This window comes from Malaya genurostris, chromosome 3 (genome assembly GCF_030247185.1).
Source record: "Malaya genurostris strain Urasoe2022 chromosome 3, Malgen_1.1, whole genome shotgun sequence".
Lineage (NCBI taxonomy): Eukaryota > Metazoa > Arthropoda > Insecta > Diptera > Culicidae > Malaya > Malaya genurostris.
In genome coordinates this window covers 251,073,391-251,096,352 of record NC_080572.1, presented here as the reverse complement: position 1 = coordinate 251,096,352, position 22,962 = coordinate 251,073,391, and the positions used below count along the sequence as shown (strand labels likewise).

The 22,962-nt window shown below is 36.2% G+C and overlaps 1 protein-coding gene across 2 annotated transcripts in view; it reads left to right on the top strand.

The window, feature by feature from the left end:
• LOC131435811 (EGFR adapter protein-like) overlaps positions 1-22,962 on the top strand; it is a 150,317-nt gene that overhangs the window by 51,905 nt on the left and 75,450 nt on the right. Inside the window, exon 1 of one of the 2 annotated variants that reach the window (XM_058604025.1) lies at positions 7,133-7,284. The exons of the other annotated variant lie outside the window; for it this stretch is intronic. The gene's annotated coding sequence lies outside the window, so the exon portion shown is untranslated. Of the gene's footprint in view, positions 1-7,132; positions 7,285-22,962 lie in introns of those variants that run through there. 2 annotated transcript variants of the gene reach the window in all.

Here is a 22,962-nt window from a genome sequence, read left to right as displayed (position 1 = left end):
CGCCACTTTCAAAACCAGTCTTTAGTTGAATTAGCCTTTCCATCCATCCCGAGTATCACGTTAAGTTACTGTCCTGTATTTTTCTAAGGATTGTGCAATTTAATAAATTGGTTCATATTACTATTGTAGTAACTATTGTGTTATGGAAAAAGGGCAATTTTTCTGTGTTGTGCAACATATCTTTAAGTTCTGCCGTTATCACGAACATTTATTCACAATTATTGTGCAACTGATACTAAAACTCATGCATCGATCTCAGTACAAATGCAGCAATTAAATCAGCGAAAACACAATTGTGAAACTACTACGTAATGTAAACAAGAATTGAATTGATGTTTACAAAAACATAGCAAACATAATTTCTAATGAATAAGTTTCACATTTGATTTTCAATACAACTGCCCGTAACACAAACATTGAACTTTAAAAATATTCTGCACATAAATAAATGGTAATACTACATATTGCAGAATTGATCTTTTATGTTTTAGTAAATAGAAAATCGACAACGAACTGCATTTTCATGGTGAAACATGGGTTCGTACGCCTGAAATTTTCAAGCTCCTTTGAATGTACGTGTTTTAATGATTGCACATCAATTTCTATGAAAATAACAATCTATTCTTTTCAATGAATATGATCGGGAGAGTGTTTAAAATATGTACAAGAAAGTTATCAAACATTCATACACCTTTTCAGACGATTTCAATCATATTGATGTTTCAATTAATCTGAAAAATCTTGAAATGAATTTTTCTTCAATATTTTTCAATATGGCATCGATGATAACAGTGTTTTAAAAAAAATGGTTCACTCAACGTAATGATTTATTTTACCTAAATAAATGGAATTATAAACATGTGAGTATTGAAAAGAGAACTTTTGGTTTTTATTTTTAACAAATTAGTTGACTTAAACAACAATACAGTTTAGTCATTCATCTTAGCGAACCCGACATTTATGATACGCACTGTAGGTATTATTTTGGTGAGCCCATGTGCTTTAGTTGCAAAAACAAGTTGCTCAAGCGGTAATATATAACTATGAGAGAAACTATGATGAACTTAACTTTTCGTTCAATATCTTTGAAAAAGTGATGTCAGGTCTGTTCATTTTTTCGCGAGATGAAAACCGAATACCAATTATCTGATTTGATTTTTGTTTTCATTGCGTATGTAATAATGTATTTCTGACACTTTTATGATAATACTCTCATGTCGGCAAGTTTTACGTTCATTTCAAGCAGATAAACCTGGTACAACTTATTTGCAAGTTTCGAATTGTTTTTTCTAAAAATGAAGAAAACTGCACACACTGACCTAAAATTTCATGAGGCAGTCAAGACAATGCGGTTTTTACTGCGAGGTTTTCGATTCAGCTTATCAGTTTTTTGCCTTGCGGAGAGCATAATTCAACTATTGTTTTCTTCATAAGAGATATGCAGTCATTTCGGCATATATTGAGTCTAACACAATTATGACAGTCATTTGGAAAATTTCTGATAAGTTGAACAATTGTTTTTGTTACTTTGTTTTTACATGACGATGTGAGAATTTTGGCAGAGCTTCTATAACTACTAGTGCAACGTGGGCAGTTTGGTGATTTGATTGGTTTTGATATATTCAAAAATCGTTTGAACATATCTAACATAAAAAACAATTCTAAAACAATTGTAGAACCTCTTGAAATTTCAATAAGTTACATTTGCTACTTGGGATACGAAGCAGCAAGTTTGTTATACTAATCTTTTTTGCTGTAAATTTCTAAAATTGCTCAATAGTTGCTTAAAACTTAATTTACTTGATAAACGACAGTAGAACTATGAATGCCATATCAAACGTTTAGAAACGACCCCCCACGAGCACGGCGTCGTTAACCAGCGATTGTCGTATCCAGATTCATTGTTGCGTTGGGGTTAATTTATGCACAGTCCAAAAAGGCGAATCTATTCATTGTTCTTAAGTACTTATGAAACGTGATCGGGCATACGCTTCCCATTCTCTCCCATCGGCCAAGCACTTATCCAGCAAACAAGCACGTATGGTCACACACACAAACATACCCAACCGAATGTCATTGCCAGTTTTAGGTGCACTGGAAACTCGACTACCTGTCCCATAACCGACCGGTGGATTCCCGATTCAGTCGAGTGGCTGGCCGTAAACAAAAATATGCTAAATACTTTGTAATCAGAGGGACAAACAACCGAACGTAAAGTACTTTTGGACTGCCTGCCAGTATGTACGGGACCGAGATAGGTAATTGTACTCTGGACCACTTTGTCCACACCCCCGCAGCTCGGTTTGTCGAGGGATCTCAAATGTCAACGGCAAGTCGTATTCGTTAGTGCCAACGTGTCCGATTAAGGTGAGGCGTTGTAGCTACATGAATCTCAGTTGTTCACAACAGTGGAAGGAGGCTTAACATTTCTATTGTTTCCAATGCAAACAGCATATTGCTGTTCCACACTCAAATCAAATATGAATAAAAAATAATCTGATTCTCTCATTTTTTCAACGACTATAAAATATTAAATGGTAGGATGGAGAAAGTTTCGATGCTCATTCAGATTGCGTGTTTATGCAGAGACTTACTTTCGACTTACTTACGTTTATTACTGCTTAGTTTCAGTAAGTAAAATGACACCTATTTATTCGAAATCTAACAATAAGTCAGTAAAAATTTATTTTCCGGTTTTAAATCCAAAGCTTTCAATAGTCAATTATGACTATAAGAACCACCCAACAAAAGCGTTGCAGTACGGTTTAACAAACTGTTCTTCCCGAGGTAGGAAGCCTATTTGAATAAATAAACAGAATGTGTTGACGGAAGCAAATGATTTGTATGCCTGTACTTGTTAATTTTAGTTGCTTTTATCTATCCTAGCTCGAGTTCAGTTCTGAATCTGGTTAGCTTTATTTTGGAAATTTCAAGGTTGAGATTTGATTATCAGACGTACACCCAACGCCCGGCAGTTTGATTTTTTTATTCGTATAAGACAGTTTCAAAAGTCACTTCCGTAAAAAGAGCCGTAGTTGGAAATTGAAGAAAAAAAATGAAAACATAATTAGCTTACTGTCAGCAAAGTAGCTTATGCAAAACAAACTTCTCACCTGCAAACCGAACGAACCGAATGCGCTGAAGTCATTCCGCAGACCATTTCAAGAATTTTCATAACTACTCAATTTCCACGGCAGCCGATTCTTCGGACTTGGATTTTCCTATTCGACCTGAATAACTACTTTCGAACCGCTTACTTTCCTTCGGCCTATTGTGCACTGTGCACTGTAGTTGGGTTTTTTTCCTTTCAAGGCAGAGAAAAGGTCACATGCCGCTGTCATCGGACGTCCTGTCAACCGTGTTACAAGTCCGGATGATAGCACATCGTCAGGATTGGCTCAGACGGCAAACAGAAGCTGTAGAGCCAAGATGGGAAGCGAAAGTGCTTTGAGCTGCGTTTTTTCCTATGTTCTGTTTTTTTAATGATGAAGTGTTGTTCTCTCGACCCAGTTAGCAGGCGGAAGGTTTATTTTCCTAGCACTCATCTGCACTGAAGTCACTAGAATGTGTGAACCAACGAAAAATGGTACTACCAGTTAGACGGCCGACGCCGATGTACGCCGCCTATCGCACGGACATCAAGAAGCATATCTGATCTTGGAAGCATTTATGCTACCCTTGGCCAGATTGTGCATGCCGAGTACTGGACCGTACTTCGTATACTAATAGCTGCACCATTATTCAGATGGTGTTACTAAAGGCATAATTCAAGTGAAACTTCAATGGATGAATGACGCTTGATGAGATTATTATCCGATGATCTGAGTTAATAATTTTGATTCCTGTTTTCCATGTCAATATTTATCCTGATTGGGTATCTCAAGGAAAAAACTAATGGTAACTATGCGACTCAAAATCATTGTTTTACCATAATAGTATCTTGGAATAAAAAAGTCATTATTTTATATCTGTTACAAGGAAAAACAAATAGCTATAGGAGATATAGGAGAAGCAAAAAGAGCACAGAAATGAACATTTTCACTCGGATACACTACTCGGAAGCTGCAAACTTAATCTAAAAAATGCATTGAAGTTACTGCTTATGTTAGAGAGCAATCTGATAAATGGCGAGAAAAAAAATGTTTCACACAATATGGAATTGTTCAATTTCGTCAATGTTAAAATGAACTAAACAACCTGTTTTAACACTCCAAGTACCAAGCCTCAAAAAAAGTTGGAACAGTAACTTCGAGCTGTCATAGCTCAGCTGTTTTTTAACGAATCTCAATAAATTTTACACCCTCGAATTTTGTGAAGTTCGTAGATTGATTCAAAAACTTTGTAGCAGACGATTGGTAACGGAAAACCAATGAAAATTTGATTTTTCCCGTTCCAGGTTTTTTTCACGCGCCCAATATGCCCTATCTGCTTTCCTATTTTCTTTCCTTTGGCATAAGCGTCGCATAGAAAATATTGAACACTTTACCGAGTCATAACTTTGTTGTTAGTCAACCGATTTTCGAAATTTGTTTCCCATTGGAAAGGTACTACTTCCACAAATCAGTTCGCTTTCACAGCTCATCCAAGTCAGTCGATAAAACAAAACCGCTTACGTTCGGGACGAAAGAAACCAAGTACAGTATTGTGTAGTGAACAATAGAACGACCTCGAAATGAGTGAACCAAACGAACAAAAGCTACCGCCGACACGAATGAATTCAATTGTTGTTGACTTCAGGCAGTGCAAAGTTCGACCTTCGATACGAGATCTTGAAGGTTTGCTTAAGGAGCAATTGCATCTTGACATTAAACGTGTGCATTAACTTCAATGCAATAAGACAAATAATGTTGTTTACATCCTGTTTTATAAAGAGTTGGATGCAATTCATTTCGCAAAAGACAATAACAATGTGCACTCGGCGGAACACGAGAACATTAAGTACAACATTCCAGTATATATGGAAGATTGTGCTATAGAAGTACGTGTACATGATCTTCCCTCAAGCGTCATCGATCCTTATATTCGCAAAACTATGTCCCAATACTGAGAGATTCTCTCTATCGAAAAAGAAAAGTGGAAGAACTTTTTCTCCGGTATTCTAAATGGCGTACGTTTGTTACGCATGCGCTTGAGGAGGCCTATACCTTCTTATGTGACTTTCGGTCAGGAAACAATAATTCCGTGCAAATCACTTGTTACCTATGACAATCAGATGGCCACATGCCAATATTGCCAAAAAGCTGTCCACTACGGTAAGCCATGTGATAAACTGGACAAGGAGACAACTACACCAAAGGACAACGGTGCTTTCTTCACACCAACCCCAAGCAACCCCATTACACCTGTGACAGCCACCAACAACAATGAAGCCACCCTTCAACGAATCCATCATCATTCCTTATAGAACAAAGTACACCAGCTACAGTTAACAACTTACTCTCCAACCAACCAGCAACTGCAATCAATGTACAACAAGGTGCATCTACAGCAACTAGCAACGAAAAGAAGACGGAAATCGACAACAATTCAATCGATGCGGTAATGGATGACGAGACGAACCACGAACGAAGTGCCCCTCAATCCTTCCTGGAGGGAAATTGAACCTCCTCTTCCCCTAGAAAAAGGGTGACAACGAGATCAAACTCAAAAAAAAAATATATTAAAAACATCGGCTCAATCGGCCACGTAAAGCTTGTAAGCAAATAGGCCTGAATAAAAATATCTTTTAAAATGCACTGAAAAAAACTAAAAATAGGGTTGTCTACCCAAAGTTATAATGAAAACTGTAGATAGATGACCTCAGAAAAGGTGAGATTTTTTACAATGATTGTATCTGATCTATATATTTTTACACATCATTCGATTGCTAGTGATATCAGCTTCAATTTTTGTCCAACTACTATTCTTGCACTGTCAAAGGAAAACCTTAAAAAATCAATGATTTTATAGATGTATACGAGTTGTTTTTTCACATGATTCTTTATATCTCAAAAATTAAAGCGATGACATGTACAGTTTTCTACTCCAAAATATTGGAATCTTTAGCAGAAACAATGTATTGATGAATAAAATTATATATCCGTTTAAAAAATTTGTTACAAATTCAGAGAATTTCTATTATTGGGATAATTGTGCCAAACAAACTCTAAACAAAACTTTTAAATCAGATAACATATATATTTTGATTATTTTAGTTGGAAATTTATTTTGAACAAAGTTTTCAAAAAAAAACAGAAACCTGGATTTCAATGACAATCTTAAAAATTTTGGTAAACATACCTAAACTCTAAAAATAATTACATTTCTGTATTGGACAAAAGATTTAAACAATTTTTATGCACAACCCAAACGCAATTGATAAAATTCTGATTTTGTTTTAGGTTTTCCGTAGAATCTCAAAAAAAACGGTAGAAGATCGGAAATTTCAAAATTTTAAAATTGCCATCCATGTTGATTTCATCTACTTCATAGAGAATTTGAATTTTTCTAATAAAATAGGTTTTGTGAAATTTTTTAATAATTTCCATGGTTTCATACAATAAGAAATAGAACGTAAAAATATAAGAATTGACATGACATAACAAAAAAACCAACTATAATTTAAAAATAATACATTGCTTGATCTTTGTTTTACAAACAATAAAGAACAAAATCATATATCTAAAATTTTCGGCTATACTAAGGACATCAATTATAATCGACAGAATATTCAAACTTATATTTCACAAACTTAGAATTATTTCGGAATATACAGAATACGAAAATTACGAAACGACTTTTCTATTAGTAAATTCCACTCGAAAATCTTCATATACTTGTTTTACAATTCAGAGAAAGAAGGATTACGAATTGAGCACAAAACATCTCACGAAATTAGGTAAAACCTGTTTTATCTACCTAGTGGTGTAATGATGCCTTTCTCATATCTCTTTTATTCTCATATATAAAAGGAATGATTCAAACAATTTTGTATGATTTTTGAAAAACATGAAAGCTAGTGCATAGAACTAGTATAACCTACAGAATGAAACCGTTCTCAGATCGGTTAGGCCATCTTTCTCAGTGAAGTATTTTCCACTATTCCAGATACTTCTGAAACTGGAATCGCTCCGAATATTGGCTTTGCAGCAGCCTTTGCGATTAGCACCAACAGGTTATCTATCTGCAGCTTACAGTTGTCATCGTTTCGAAAAACAACCTCTCCGTTTGAATGCTTTTTACTTAATGAAACCCTTCACTGCCAATATTTTGGGATCATCTTTAATTGCGTAAAGCGGTAGGTGGGTGAGTACTTTTTTCTATTCCAAAAATCTTAAAATTGGCTGAAACGATAAGATCAAGTGTAATAAAAAAAATTTTTTGAAAAAAATTCACCGAAATCGGAAATTTATTTTTTATGTCAAATAACATAACACCAGATCTCTACGCTCGATTTCGGAAATATTAAAATAAAAGTTCCAGAGAGTCGATTTAAAAAAAAATCGAGCCGAAATTAATCAAATCACAAGTATAGGAAAATTCAATCGTTTAGTGTATCTGGAGGAGGTATTCAAACGTTTGCTTTTTAAGTCAGATAATCTCTGTAATAACATTATCAAATAGAGTAACAACTAACGTGAGTAAACTTCATCTTCTCGAATATGCACCTGAATTTAGACAGTCATTAAAAATTGGTTTTAACAATGTTCAAAAATACCTAATACGAAAAGTGAAAAATAAAAATTCTACAGTAAAATATCTGATTTTTAGGAACACCCTAAGATGCTCTTTAACAATAGCTGTAACACTAAAATCGTTGGAGATACCACAATGGTGTCTTCAGCAAAGCTAATCGATATAAGTTTTTCTACAATTTTGCCGAAGGATGTAGTCCTCTATCTCAACACATCCGCAAGATAATCTTTTGATCACCTTTATAATAAGAGCCACCCTAATACCATGTACATCAAAATATGACTTATCTTTCACTGAACATTTGTTTCGAAGACATCATAACTCTAAAGTATAAGGTTAAGCCACAAATGTTTTTGTCTTTCTAAATTGTGGATCCAGCAATTTAACTCGGAAATTTTAAAATTTCCGATCTTCTACCAATTTTTGAGATTCTACGGCAAACTTAAAACAAAATCAGAATTTTAATAGTTATCAATTGCGTTTGGCTTGTGCATAAAAATTGTTTAGATCTTTTGTGCAATACAAAAATATAAATATTTTTAGAGTTTAGGTATATTTAACAGAATTTTCAATAGTGTCAGTGAAATCCAAGTTTCAGTTCTTTTATAAATTTTGTTCATAATAAATTTCCAACTAAAATAATGAAAAAATACTTGTCATATAATTTGAAAGTATTGTTTTGATTCTGTTGGGCAAAATTTTCCCAATAATAGAAATTCTCTGTTTTTGTACCAAATTTCTTGAGATTCTTTGAACGGATATATAATTTTGTTCATCAATACATTGTTGCTTTTCTCATATAAAGATGCTATACAATCACTGTGAAAACCGACTTTTCAACCGAGGCCCAATCAATTAGATTTAAATCTAAAGTCTTATGGTCCCAAAAGAAGTTCCTGAATTTTATTTGAATCCGACCTCCGGTTCCGGAATTACAGAATGATATGCAACAAAACAGTAGAAATAATTTGACTCACTTTTTTCGAGATGACAGAAGTGATTTTTATAAACTTATATTCAGATGAACGGTTTTCTGGTCCCAGGTAGAGTTCCTGAATGTCAACTGGATTCGACTTCCGGTTCCGAATGCCATGACGCCTTTCTTATATTATTAATTTTCTGCTATACATTACAGTTCATATATTATCCCCGAGTTTAGAAAAGAGTGTTGAAGATTTCTTTTGCATGTACTAAATTCGAATTTCAGTTAATGAAAATCTATTCAATCATATGTGAGAAAGTGACGTGATTACTATTGTCGGTACTTTTGAAACCGAAAAACTGAAAACATATTACTACAAATTTCTATACGATTCTCTATGACGGTTTGAATTGTGAAGAAAAAGCCAATCATTTATGGGACTATCAATTCTGCATTTGGTTACAGACTGTCATGATCTGCGTTATTACAACTTCACTAGCCAATTTAAAGAATTGGTAACTTAAGAAAAAAATATTTTTGAAACAACATTTTTACACTAAACACTCCACCTCCGGAACCAGTGGCTGGATCCGAATGAAAATCAAGATATTCCTCTAACATCTTAAGGCCTTTCAGTTGAATCTAAGATGGTGAAAATCGGTTCAGCCATCTCCGAGTAAACTAAGTGACATAATTTTCACATATTTGGTGCATATCACCCTGTAGTACCGGAACCAGAAGTTTGATACAAATGAAATTCAATAAAATTTTTTAGAAGCATAAAACATTTGGTTCGAATCTGAGTTTATGAAAATCGGTTCAACCATTCAATAGTGTTGTTTTTTTTGTTCCCCCCTATGCACAATCAAAAATGACAGTTATTATATCTTCAAACCTGATCAATGACCCAATAGTAGCTTTCAATGTTTGTTAAAATCAATTCAGCCATTTTTGAGAAAATTGAGCTCTAAAAAAATTCATTGACACCCATTCCGAATGCAAAAAGTGAAGATATACTTGCGATGCGGTTTGTGTTCTTTTCTGTTGGATGGGTTTCCATAGAGATAGCACTATAATAAAATACTTTGGCGGCCAAGTAAAGCGAAGGCTTGGTTCTTCTAGTCAATTGGGCTGTCTCTTCATGTGTTTTCATATGCAAGGTAGTTTAATTGGCAAAATATTTTCCTAGCTGAGCCTAGGTTAAGAGCTAGCTGCTAGTTCGAGTTCCATCTCGGCGATAACATTTTCGTAATTTTCATTACATAGTCGCCTTTGTATGTCTTTTTTCCAATCTGTTTTTCTCGTTCGATACTGATCAGATTAGGGAGAAAGAACATTTAAATTCATTTGTTATGTAATATAAAATATGTAATCCAATAGTATGAATTCAATCCGTTTTCAATGATGTCTTCAGTGTTGCGAAAAAATCAAAATTCAGAAAATTCGGTGGATGTGGGAGCAATTCGAAGTTCAATTCATGTAGTTTTGCATTGTTTTGATTGACTTGTGACACGATGCATTGTCTTGCTGAAACAATTTTTTTTCTTTGCATATGCGGTCATGTCTTTGCAATTTCAGCCTTCAAACGCTCCAATAATGCTATATAATATTCACTGTTAATGGTATTTCCTTTCTCAAGAAAGTCTTTAAATATTACACCCCGTACATCCCAAAATACCGAGGCCATAACCTTTCCAGTCGATTGTTGTGCTTTCGGGTTCACCAGTTCCTGTTCACTCAGATGACGATCGTTCTGATTCCGGAATAAAGTGATGAATCCATGTTTCATCCATTGTCACATATCGTCGCAAACATTTATGTTTTATTCGATTAAATATGGCCAAACACTGCTCAAAATTATTAGCACGTTCTCGATTTTGCTCAACAGTGAGCAAAGGCGGCACCCACTTTGAACAGAGCTTTCTCATAGTCAAACGCTCATACAATATAAAGCGAACACGTTTTTTGGATATCTTTACGATGTCAGCTAACTCACGTAACTGAACTTTTCGATCATTCAAAACGATTTTGTAGATTTTTTTATGTTTTCTGGTGTTACCGCCTCATTTGGACGTCCACTGCGTTCTGCATCATCGGTATCTCTACGACCACGTACGCCAACTCAAACGCGACAGTCGAAGACATTATCTGCTGTGTGCTGGAGACATGCAAAATTCTGCGCTCCTGTTACTTCTATGAACAAATTTATACTACATACCGTTTAATTGGGTTTATTCTATATACTGCATAAGCGTAAATCAATCAGCTGGAATTAAATTAAAAAGTTTTTCGTCGCTATATTCACTACTTGGTGTGGAATATGTTTTTGACTAATTTTGCATTTGCTATTGTGTAGTGAAAACTGTAAAATTAATATTATCAATGTAATGACGTTCTAAACTGGTTACTTCCATAAAACCTTTATCTAGCATTTATTTTCGTAGTATTCATTCTAATGCGAAATAAACAACCGGACGCGGAATCAAACACGTTGAGTATCAAGCGAGAAACTGTGTTGAAGCTACGTAAACAGTACCGACCGAAACCGGTATTTTTCCCAACTCTGATGATAAAGAGTGTTAAAGGAGTATTCTTGAAAGTTACGAATTGTTATTTTTTATCGATTTGAGCACCCTTACGCATAAGAATTTAGAAACTACATTGACTGACATGCTCTGTAATTAATTCCTTATCATCTTAGATTCCCTAAAGATACAAAATACAATTTTTCATACTGAGCAACCCTACGCTCACCGAGAATTTCTATATAAAATTATCAAATTCAAACTGCTATTGATTCACTTATCAGCAGAGCAGTGATTCGATGTCAGTCAGAAAAATATTGTTGTATCTTATTGACCACCCCGCGTGCATCGAAAATATTGCAATCATTATTTTTCAGTTGCGAATTTATTCAGTAGAGATTTTTTATTGATAGGAATATAATAATCAAATCTTGCACGAATCACTTCGGTGTTGAACTGAGCAGCAGCATCGAAATATCATCAAAGATTCTTATCCCTTCCGATTATCTCTTTTGCGATATTTCTGTGGAGAGAATCCGTCACCAAGTTTCGCTGACACCAAAAAATCACTTGTTCAGATATTTGTGGACGCTTGTTTCATGATTGAAAATCTCGAAAGTGAATCGTTTAGTCGCTGAGTTTTTTTTAGAAAATTTCTTGAACTGATTAATTCACGAGTGATAATGAAACAAACTTTTTCTGATAATGATTTTCACAACACTGAATGTTGTTTGTTTCAATTTTTCGCATATTTATTAATGCAAACTGAGATACATGCATCTACCCGCCGTCATAACATCTCCCACTCATTGTCTACACAATTGAGTTAAATTCGCTTGCGAATAATCAATGTTTGCGATGGTACATTTCATGTTTTCGGATCCATCTCTTTCCACTGAATTATACAGCTAATTCCCGCAAACAGACCAATGTTGCCCGAAAACACAATCATCAGTTCGATTTATCTCGCCAACACGACTGATAATTGCTTGTCGTTGAAAGCACTCTACAACAATTTTGATAAATGAATTTCGCACGAGAATAGATGCACATTTTCCTTTCGTTTCACGCCTGACCGGCACTTCTTCCGCCCACTCTCGTTGTAAACTACGACCGGCCAATCACAGTACGTAACATAAAATGCAACATCCTAGCAACGGATGTAATTTATGTAAAGTTAATTCCGATGCCAGCAACGAACGCGGAAGACCGGCTTTTGCTGGTATACCGTCGCTTCTAGCCGGAGATGGGGCGGATTCAACATTAAACTGCACAACATCGTGAATCACTTCCATTCATTCGGTGACCGACGGATCAGCAGCCGGCCTGGGTAATTCCACCTCAAACAGCCCAATCAAGTCCGATTTGGATGCAATTTTGAATATTTGCATCCCGTTGATGGACACGTAACAGCCGCCGACGAAAATTAAATGACGAAGTAGCCTGCTGGTCTCAACGTAAAACTCAAACAGGAAACGTGTTCCTTTGCACGTAGTAAATGGTAGAAAAAAAGTGAGTTACGTGAACCGACATTGAGGAGTGCAATTTTTAATTTCGTTTTGATTAATTTGTGTAATTATCTTGTTTGGTATCAAATTTCATGCATCACTCTGAGTGATGATCGTGAATATATTTTCTTATGGCGTATTGACATATTTTCTATCTAGATATGGAAATTGCATGTCCAGTGAAATTACCCTCTGTATAATTATATTTGGACAGAGGAGTTGCGAGACTTTCATCGGAGGCACGGATAGTGAAATCGATGAATCCAGAAAGTGCTGTAGTAATAACAAAAGCTTGACATTACTACATGACTGTGTCAACATTCGGTACCACTAAACAGAAATTGATAACCCACGCAACTAGCACCAAATAATGTTTTCAGTAATCTACTGACAAAACGATCGATATTGTTGAAAAACACAGATTCCGCGGATTGTTCTGGACATACATTTTCCAGCGGAAATGGCAATGAAATGCCATTGCAAGTTTGTACTTCAACTTGATGGAGCAAAACTAGAGCAATTCAAGACACCAGTGTTTGTCATTGGAAAGCACTCACCAGAAGTATTTTATGGCAAAAAATGAGTCAGAATCGGTAGGATGGATTTTCATGAACTTGAATTTAAATGAAAGGTCTTATAGTCCATCATAAATTTTTTTTCGGATTCGACTTCCAGTTCCGGAGTAATGAAGTAAAGTGTGCGAAAAAATTGGAAAAAAGTGCAATCGATTTTCTCGGAGTCCTTCGAATTCACATTCCCAATCTTAGATCTAAACTACTAGGGTTTAATTGATGTCAGATGTCGGATATAAAAAATCAATATGTTTTCAATTTTCTCATAAATCACAAACATGTAAATAAATATATGCAAAACTTGAAATGGTTTTTTGAGATTTGAAGTGGTTTTTCTCCAAACACGATATTTATTTTTAATTTGTGCCAAGATAGCTTGAAATCTATCCCTGCTCCAATAAACAATAAACAATAAAAATCTCTTTTCTGCTCAAATTTGAAGATTGCTTCGATATTTTTTGTTTTATAGATCCAAAAAATAAAGAGAAAAAATAAAGTTGTTTCTTCGGTCCGTGTCTAAACATTTATTTTTCATATTTTGCTTCTTTACATTAGTTTCGAACAGAGTAACCTGCAGCTTGAATAAAATGATGTAAGAAGTGTATCGAAAATAAGCTATCCACAAATTTTTCTTTCAAATTATGATAAAAAACGATATTTTATTCAAACTAACTTGAGCATAATGAAAACCGGATGAAATTTAAGTTATTCCTTCACGAATTTTCGAGCTTTTGATCGAACGCTCTTCATCAAGTTCCGGACAAGTGTTGCATGGCATTTTTTGGACGCTTGAGTCCACATTATTTTTAACTCCTGCATGTTCCCACCTGCTTTACCAGTCTTCTTGAAGACCCTCTTCACGATTGCCCAGTAACGTTCGATGGGTCGAAGCTGAGGGCAATTTGGTGGATTTTTCCGCAAGCCAACTGAGAGTAGTTTTGGCATAGTTAGCCGACGCCAATTCGGCCAAAACAGTGTACTATGCTTCTTATATAAAGGCAGCAATCTCCTCTGGAGACACTAAGATCGATAGATTTCTGCATTCATAGTTCCGATAGTGTAAAAAATGGTTGACTTCAAACCACAGGAACATATTGCTTGCCATACCAGTACCTTTCGACCGTATTTCTCCACTTGAATCGACCTGTCCGCATCGCTCACATCCTGCCCAACGACGACAGTAAAGTATTGTGAACCTATAAGGGTTTTGAGTCCTCCTTAACATAAGTCTCATCGTCCATCAAAACTCATGCATCCGGACACTGTAAAAGATGCGATTACAATTTCCGGGCACTTGTTTCTAATCGCTTCTTCTGTTCTACACTTTGTTTCGAGATTTTCTGCTTTTTGTAGGTCTGATTCATGTGATTTCGCCTCTTGATACGCTGGATCATTCCGACACTCGTTCCTACTTTTTTGGACAAATCACGTATTGACATTGATTTGTTCTTCATGATTAGAGATACCAATTTCTGGTCCAGTTTCGGGTTGAAAGAACCGAGTTTGCTTCCTCTTCCTGGTAGCTCATCCAAAGAATAGTGTTCCCCAAACTTATTATTTATGGTTTTAACACTGATATGATGAATTCCAAACCGCTTCACCAATTTTCGCATAGTAATACCCCTCTCACTTAGCCCTATGTCCAGAACCTTAATTTTCACTTTCTTTTCAATGCGCGACATTTTGAAAACGCAGAATTTCAACCGCTGACAGCCAAACGCACAGCATGCTGTGATCTGAGCATAAAAACCATTACAAATACATGCGTACAACACAAATGTATGTGAATAGCTGCTTTTCGATACACTCCTTTAATAAAATTAAAAAAAATCCTTATTCGGGCCTGACTTCCGATTCCGGAGTAACAGAATAAATTGTTCAATAAATAGGACTCCATTTTCTTAGACATCGCTGGACCAAACATGCAGATTCAAATGAAAGGTCTGCTAATTCCATAGCTTGTTATTGAAGTTAATCGATTTCATGTTCCAGAGTAATCGGGTAAAATGTTAAAAAATTAAAATTAAGTGCCCTTGATGATTCCTGAGACCGCTTACCAATTTTAAAGCACTTAGGTTCAAATTGAAGGTTTTATAGCCTAGCAGGTTCCATTTTTTTGTTGTAAGAAGAAACTAACCAAAATCAGTCGGTTTCGTTTATTACCTTTTTCATTACGAAGGCTACGCAATCATTGTGAGTTAACTTTGAAACCAAGGCCTGGTGTCATGTACCATTTGACTCGATTCGTCAAGATGTGTGAAGGTCGGCGCCGCTTTTACGTATTATGGGCCCGGGCCAATATTTATTTGTGTTCCGGTAACTAACTTAATTATCTTCTTTTTAGACCGTGTGCTCGGGGAACTTGCCCCTCTGTAATAGCGGCCCTGGTACACTCGATTTCCTAAACAAAATTCATAAACCTGGTTTCGAATAAAAGGAACAATGTCCGCTATTGAATTTTATTCGAATATGACTTCCAGTTTCGTTGTAACGGGGTAAAAAATGTAAAAAATTAAACAAAGATGCGCTGGATTTTTTGAGAGACCGTACAATCAATTTAACAAGCTTGAATTCAAACCAAAGGCTATTGTATTTTATTCGGATCTGATTTCCAACCTTCAGAGTAGTAGGGTGAAAAGGGCAAATAAATTAAAATCAGATGTTTTCTGTTTTATTTTCAAAGTCAGCTGAACCGATTTCCACAAGCCTAACTGTGAAGGGTCTTATTGTTCCATGAATTCTGCTATTGAACTTCACCCGAACCCGATCCATCTAAAAAAAGCAACGGATAAAAATGTGTGAAAAACAAAAAAAATATATGCAAACAAAATTTAAAAGCTTATTTAACAATGTATTTATTAAGGGAGACTGTCTGCTCTAAGAATCCGAGGGCAGAAAGAAATAGATTTTGAAGCTATCTGTGAAGCCATGCTTGATTCATGTGCTGTCGGTAGCGAGTGTCGGTTTGAAAAACTACAAGACACCTATTCGATTCCATCAGATGTACAGCATCGTATTCTAGTCGAAGCGATTTGGTCTTGCGGTAGAAGTTGATAGTTGGCTATGGTCGACTCATTTTCTACGCTTGGGATTCCCAAAATTAATCCTTTTCTCATCTCTCGTCAAGATCGGGCGCAGCAAACCCTTGGTCCATACCGAGAAAGAAAAAAAATCGTTCACCATTTTTCGCTTTTTCTGCTGTCTACCATTCAGTTCACGTGGAACCCATTTCCCACCTTTTGAGGTTTTTCCACTACATATAAACCATCAGAAAGTCTTTCACATATAGAAAGGATATGCAATCACTATGAAAACTAACATTTGAAATATGGATCGGAGGGCCGAGTTTAATATACCATTCGAATCAGTTCGTCGAGATCACAAAATGTCGGTTAATGTTCGATGTATGTGTGTGTATGTGCAATAAATATGCACTTGTTTTTTTTTCGCAGATAGTTGAACCGATTTTTAAAATCTTTATTAAAAACTTTACTTTCTCATAGGACGCTTTTGAAATGTATCCGGATCCGACTTTCGTTTCCTCTATTCCAGGGTAATATGCACAAAAAAAAAATCAAAAAAATATGCACTCGATTTTCTCAACGATGGTTCAACCGATTTTAATAAACTTGTATTCAAATGAAAGGTCTTACAATCCCACAGAATCCTATTGAGTTCTATTTTAATTCGACTTCCATTAGTAGGGATGGGAGAAGATCTGGGATATAAATAACGATAACTTTCGAAATTCGTAAAACTACAGACAGCCGGCTGTCAGGAGATCTGGTACATCATTCATTTCTCAATTTTCCCACTTTAGTCTTTACGACGTTTAAGTAATTCATAATATTGAACGTATAGTACAATGAAAAAATATTTTGAAACCTGCTTTCAAACCAATATATTAAAATAAGTTTGTCAGGGAAGCTTTCACTATTTTGAAGTGTGACGTGTCTAACTTAATGTCTACTATCGGTTATTAGGAAGGAGATTAATAATAATATTTAATATTTTCCGTTTATATATTAAACATGGCAGTGAGGCAAATTTATTTACATCATTAATATGGAAACTCCGGTTGATTTTCGCGAAAGATGATTTTTATTGATAAAATTGTAGTCCTAAAATTTAGAAATTGTATAAAAATAGAAAACGAGTTAGAGGAAACTATTTTTAGTAGCTAAAAGAAATTGATAAGAAAGAGTTCACTAGAAAAAATAAGAATAAATATTTTTAATATGTATGTGAACAATAGAACGACCTTGAAATGAGTGAATCAAACGAACAAAAGCTATCGCCGACACGAAAGAATACAATTGTTGTTGACTTCAGGCAGTGCAAAATTCGACCTTCGATACGAGAACTTGAAGGTATGCTAAAGGAGCAAATGCATCTTGACATTAAACGTGTGCATTTACTTCAATGCAATAAGATGAATAATGTTGTTTACATCCAGTTTTATAAAGAGTTGGATTCAATTCAATTCACAAACAAACAAATTCACAATAACAATGTGCACTATGTGGAGCACGAGAACATTAAGTACAACACTCCAGTATATATGGAAGATAGTGCTATAGAAGTGCGTGTGCATGATCTTCCCTCAAGCGTCACCGATTCATAAATTCGCAAAACTATGTTCCAAAACGGAGAGATTCTCTCTATCGAAAAAGAAAAGTGGAAGAATTTTTCCCCGGTATTCTAAAAGGCGTACGCTTATTACGCATACACTTGAAGAGGCCTATACCTTCTTAAGTGATTTTCGGTCAAGATACAAGAATTCCGTGCAAATCACTTGTTACCTATGACAATCAGATGGCCACATATCAATATTGCCAAAAAGCTGTTCACTACGGTGAGCCATGTGATAAACTGGAGTAGGAGACAACCACACCAAAGGACAACGGTGCTTCCTTCACAATAACCCCAGTACACCTATGACAATCACCAACAGCAGTGAAGCATCCTCTTCAACGAAACACCAGCTGCAGTTAATAACTTACCATCCAACCAACCAGCAACTGCAACCAATGTACAACAAGGCGCATCTACAGCAACTAGCAACGAAATCAACAACAATACCACCGATGCGGCAATGGATGACGAGACGAACCACGAACGGAGTGCCTCTCAATCCTCGCAGAAGGGAAATGGAAGCTCCTCTCCCCTTAGGAAAAGGATGACAACGAGATCGAACTCAAAGAAAAAAATTATTCAAAAAATCGGCTCAATTGGCCACGTAAAGCTTGTACGCAAATAGGCCTGAATAAAAATATCTTTTAAATAAAAAAAAATCTTTTAATTATTGAAAAATGGATGAGATTTACTCGATCCACCAAAGAACCCAGGTCATGCTCAGACTAACTAATTCGTTATCTCTTTTCACATTTGTATCCCACTGAGCAGATTCCTAGTTGGTCATATAAACACTAAACCAAACATCGAAACAGTCAGTTTAGTAAGAAAATGTGTGGGCTCGACTGGTGTCACCTGGTTAATACGTGTTCCCTTACAATACCATCACTTTCGGGTATATACGACATGAAATATGCAGCCCAATTTAAGTTTGCAATGAGATATAAGCTGATGGAAACCGATGGATACTAGAAAAAATGGCTACAAGGGACGCGGACGAAGTGAGCTCACCATCGAGTATGGAAAAAAGAAGTAAAAAACTCCAAAACGGAGTTCAAAGATGCCAAAAACAATTTTCACAAACTTAAACTCAAATGAAAGGTCTTGCCGTTTCACAAATTGCTGTTGATTTCATCCGGATCCAACTTCCAGGTCCAGAATTATAGGTTGAAGTGTGTTTAAAATCTCATACCGTTATTTAAAGTGACGATCCAATATACGGATAAAAATTCTGAATTGGACTCAAAATTGTTTCAAATTGCAGTTCGTATTAGTTGCTAGCCAAAAGAACCGATGTCGGTTTATAGAAGTACGGGAAATAGGGGTGATTACTCATTTGAGATCCATTGATTTTTTCTGTTTTGAAGAATTTATTTGTAATATTGATGAAAATATTAAAAAGTTATGATTAAAAATTATGACAGTATATGAGTGCTGATATAAAAGTGGAACGGAATCTTCTAAACTGACCTAAGATCTATTATGTCTATTTGTTGATAGTATTATTGTATATCCTAACGAAAGTACTTTTTGTCTTTTTTTTTTGTTCAAGGAGCATTTTTACAAGAATCCCAGAGTCCGATAGTCTGCCCACCTTTCGAACAAGAAAATATACACGGGTAACTGATAAAAGGTTAAATAGTGAATCTATTATAACACGTTGCCGAATCTAGCTCGAATCTAAGCCAACGGATGGTATCGATATATCACTGCGGGAGTCCATTAGCGTGTGTCGATCCGTGAAACAAATTCTGCACATTTCTCAACCGATGAATCTTCCAGCATGCATCGTTTCGATAGCACGACCGAATCACCGAATAGTCTACTCAATGAGCATAACTAGACCACTGGACTCCTAAATCTATCTAACCCAATTTGCAAAATTTTCTTCCCTCCACTTTGTTGGTTTCGCAATTTGTATTAATATCAAGTGCAGAACCGCATCTTCAAAGGATTCACCCCGATGCATGGTCGTTCAAGAAGTTTTGGGAAAATTGAAAACTTGCAGTCCGCAGAGCAATTGCTTATCGTGATTAATTGAAGCTGATAGCTTCCCATCCGAGAATAGGCAGCACATGGGTCTTGGCAACGAACCGACCAGCCAATTCAGTACCAAACCGAGTGACCGGCCAGGCTATGGCTACCAGCACCACGGATCGTCTCAGTCTCCGAACAGATGGACGACAGGATGCTGATCAATCTGAACTCAGTTTGCCGACACCGGTAATAGGCTAGTCGTGTGGGTGGTCAGCTTCAATGCGGTAGCAGCAGTAGCAGTAGCATTGCACCCGGACTGGCCAAGTGTTTCTACTCTCTTAGCTGTGCTCTTAGAACCGGACAGTTTGGTCTGCATTCATCCGGACCGGAACCGAACACCATTGTTGAGAAGGATGGCATTGTTGAAAGTTTAATTGCCGAGTGCGATTGCACTAATTGAGCATTCGTCACGGCACTAGGTTCGACCCACACTCGGCATTTTTTTTTGTGCTGCACAGTTTATGTGATGTGATATTAAATGAGACTGACAGTACAAATAACAATCTTAGGTTTCATGGTAGGCATTGTGTTTGAATGTGATAAGATAGTGATTTTTCTTTTAGCAATCTCTGAGTACTTCTAGCATTAATGTGGTGTGGAAGACGGAGTACTAATACCGTTTTCGTTTATTGATCAGAGCAGCCCGAGAGCTGACCCAGAGCCGCCCAAACAACTTTTGAGATGTTTGTTTTAGCAACCTGGGGTCGCTCTAGATTGGATTCCAATCGCGTAGTTTCGCTCTGAAAGTTTTCTCGGGTCGCACCACGCATCCATGCGAGTTTGTTTATTTTTACTTTTTTTATGAGTTGTTGTTTAGGGCGCGTACCACGTGTTCGTTTTACTCGGAGTCAAAGTCGCCCGCGTCTAGGTTCAAAAACGAAAACGGTATAAGATTGAACAAAATAACTTTACCACGCATACACATGTATATTGGTTTGCACGTGAACTGCGTGTAAAATCCCTTGGCTTCGGATGATGGGCCCGAGGGTGCGTGGTTTGTAGATAGCAATGGAAATCAATTTACGCTTCATACAAAAAAAGTAATATATAAAAGTTGGACCCAGTCAAACCATACCGAGATCGAGTGTTTATTCATGACAAGAAACTGTACTACTCTCTGGATTAATCGCGGATTAGATTTGACTGATAGAGCTTGGAATAGACAATTGGTCATTAGGTGGTTTTAAGCAAACCACCTTATGCCTGGAATTGTTTACCAGTTCGAATAAATTTGATACGAATAGAACGATGCTTAATATATCAAATTCGTCCTGAACTGGTGAATTTGGCTTGAAAAAATTGGGATAGTTATCGGTAATAAGTGTGAATTTATGTCCTATGAACCGTAAAGAAAATTTTTCAACTTCTTTGTATAGACGCCAAACAAAAACTAATCGTACGATATGCGTCAAAATTTGACAGAATGTGTATAAAAGTGTTACCAACGTTGAGAGAATAAAAGTTTACCGATTGGACAAGCGCGGGAATTTTAAAATGAAAATTCCGGTTCTTTTTTTATCATCAGGTAAGTCTCAGCATAACTACGAAACAACTAAACGAATCGCTACCAAGTTTGGCACATGTACCAAAGGTCGATATTTTTGAAAAGCACAGATACGTTCTACACTACTCAGGGTAATCATGGAGGAGATCTGTAGTAAGTTTACTGACAAAAAGGAAGTTAAATCAAAATAGATTATAAGGTTATTTTGATGTTGAGAGAGTGGAGTAAGTGCCCCGAACATGGAAAGTGTAAGGGAAAATTGATCGGGTTTTACGAAGAATGGTACTTCTTTACGAGTACAGTATATTTCTAGCAACTAAGCGAAGTTCTCAAAAATATTCACAAGAGGGAGAGAGTATAAGTATTCTCAACATTGATCTGAATTGACGAAATCATACAATCAATATGCATTTTATTATGTAAATTGAGAAAACTGTCGACTCAAGGTGATGGAAATAAGTTTACAACAACATTTGTATTAACTGAATCGTTATTCTATAGATTTCCCTCCCCGGTGAACAACCAAAATGGTTAAAGCCCGGGTAAAATAAATGATATGAAAAAGTTATTCTATAGTACGAATGTAGTTATGATGTTAAACAGCTTTTTGTTATAGTAGCAAGTGTTTATAGCCATGGAAGCCAAAGGTATTGTAGATCGAATGTGCCGAGGAAGTACGGAAGTACGTTACAAGCACATACAAGGATGACTTTTATCGTATCAAAGAACGTTCACTGGCAACTCTTCACACGATTGAATCAGTGCCATCAAAGAGAGACGGAAATCATCGCAACAACAAAAACCTGGCATGGCTCATTTCAAATAGAATCGACACCAGTGCAAGAGCGAATTTCTCTCGATGACATTTCTGAGAATCAAAGGTTAGCACGCTACTGTGGGGATCCTCTCTGAAGCAACAAACGGTCGCTTATTCTCGTTTCGCGATCCGATTCTATACAGGCAGTTTTTTTTATAACAATTTTTATTCAGGCCAATTTGCATATAGCTTTACGTGACCGATTTACCCATGATTTTGTTACATAAAATTATTTTTTTTATTGTTGGATCTCGTTGTCACCCTTCTTCTCATTTATTCATTTTGTCCGTTGCTCATATCATCCATTGCTACATCGTTGGAACTGTGAGCGGTTTCCGTTTCCTTGTTTTCATTGTTGATCGCAGTCTTGGGTTCATTTGCAGTTGCTGTAGATGCGCTTTGTACATTGATTGCAGTTGCTGTTTGGTTAGATGGTGAATGTGTTTTTGAAACAGGAGCACTGCATTCACTAGTTTCCGTTGTTGAGCGGTTGGCCTTGTTTTTGTTTTTTTTTTTGTTTGTTTTCGCAGTTTCAGTGCAAGGTTTGCCGTAGTGTGCAGGTTGTTCACAAAACTGACATGTAAGCAGTTGATTTTCATACGTAATCAGCGTTTTATACGGATGTATTCCATCTTGACCACAAACGATGTAAGATGGAATTGCTTTACGTAGTTGCATACGTACCACTCGCACGCCATTCCGGACACCCGGGAGAAAATTCCGCCATACTTCCCTTTCGATGGAAAGAACTTCACCGTACTGCGACAT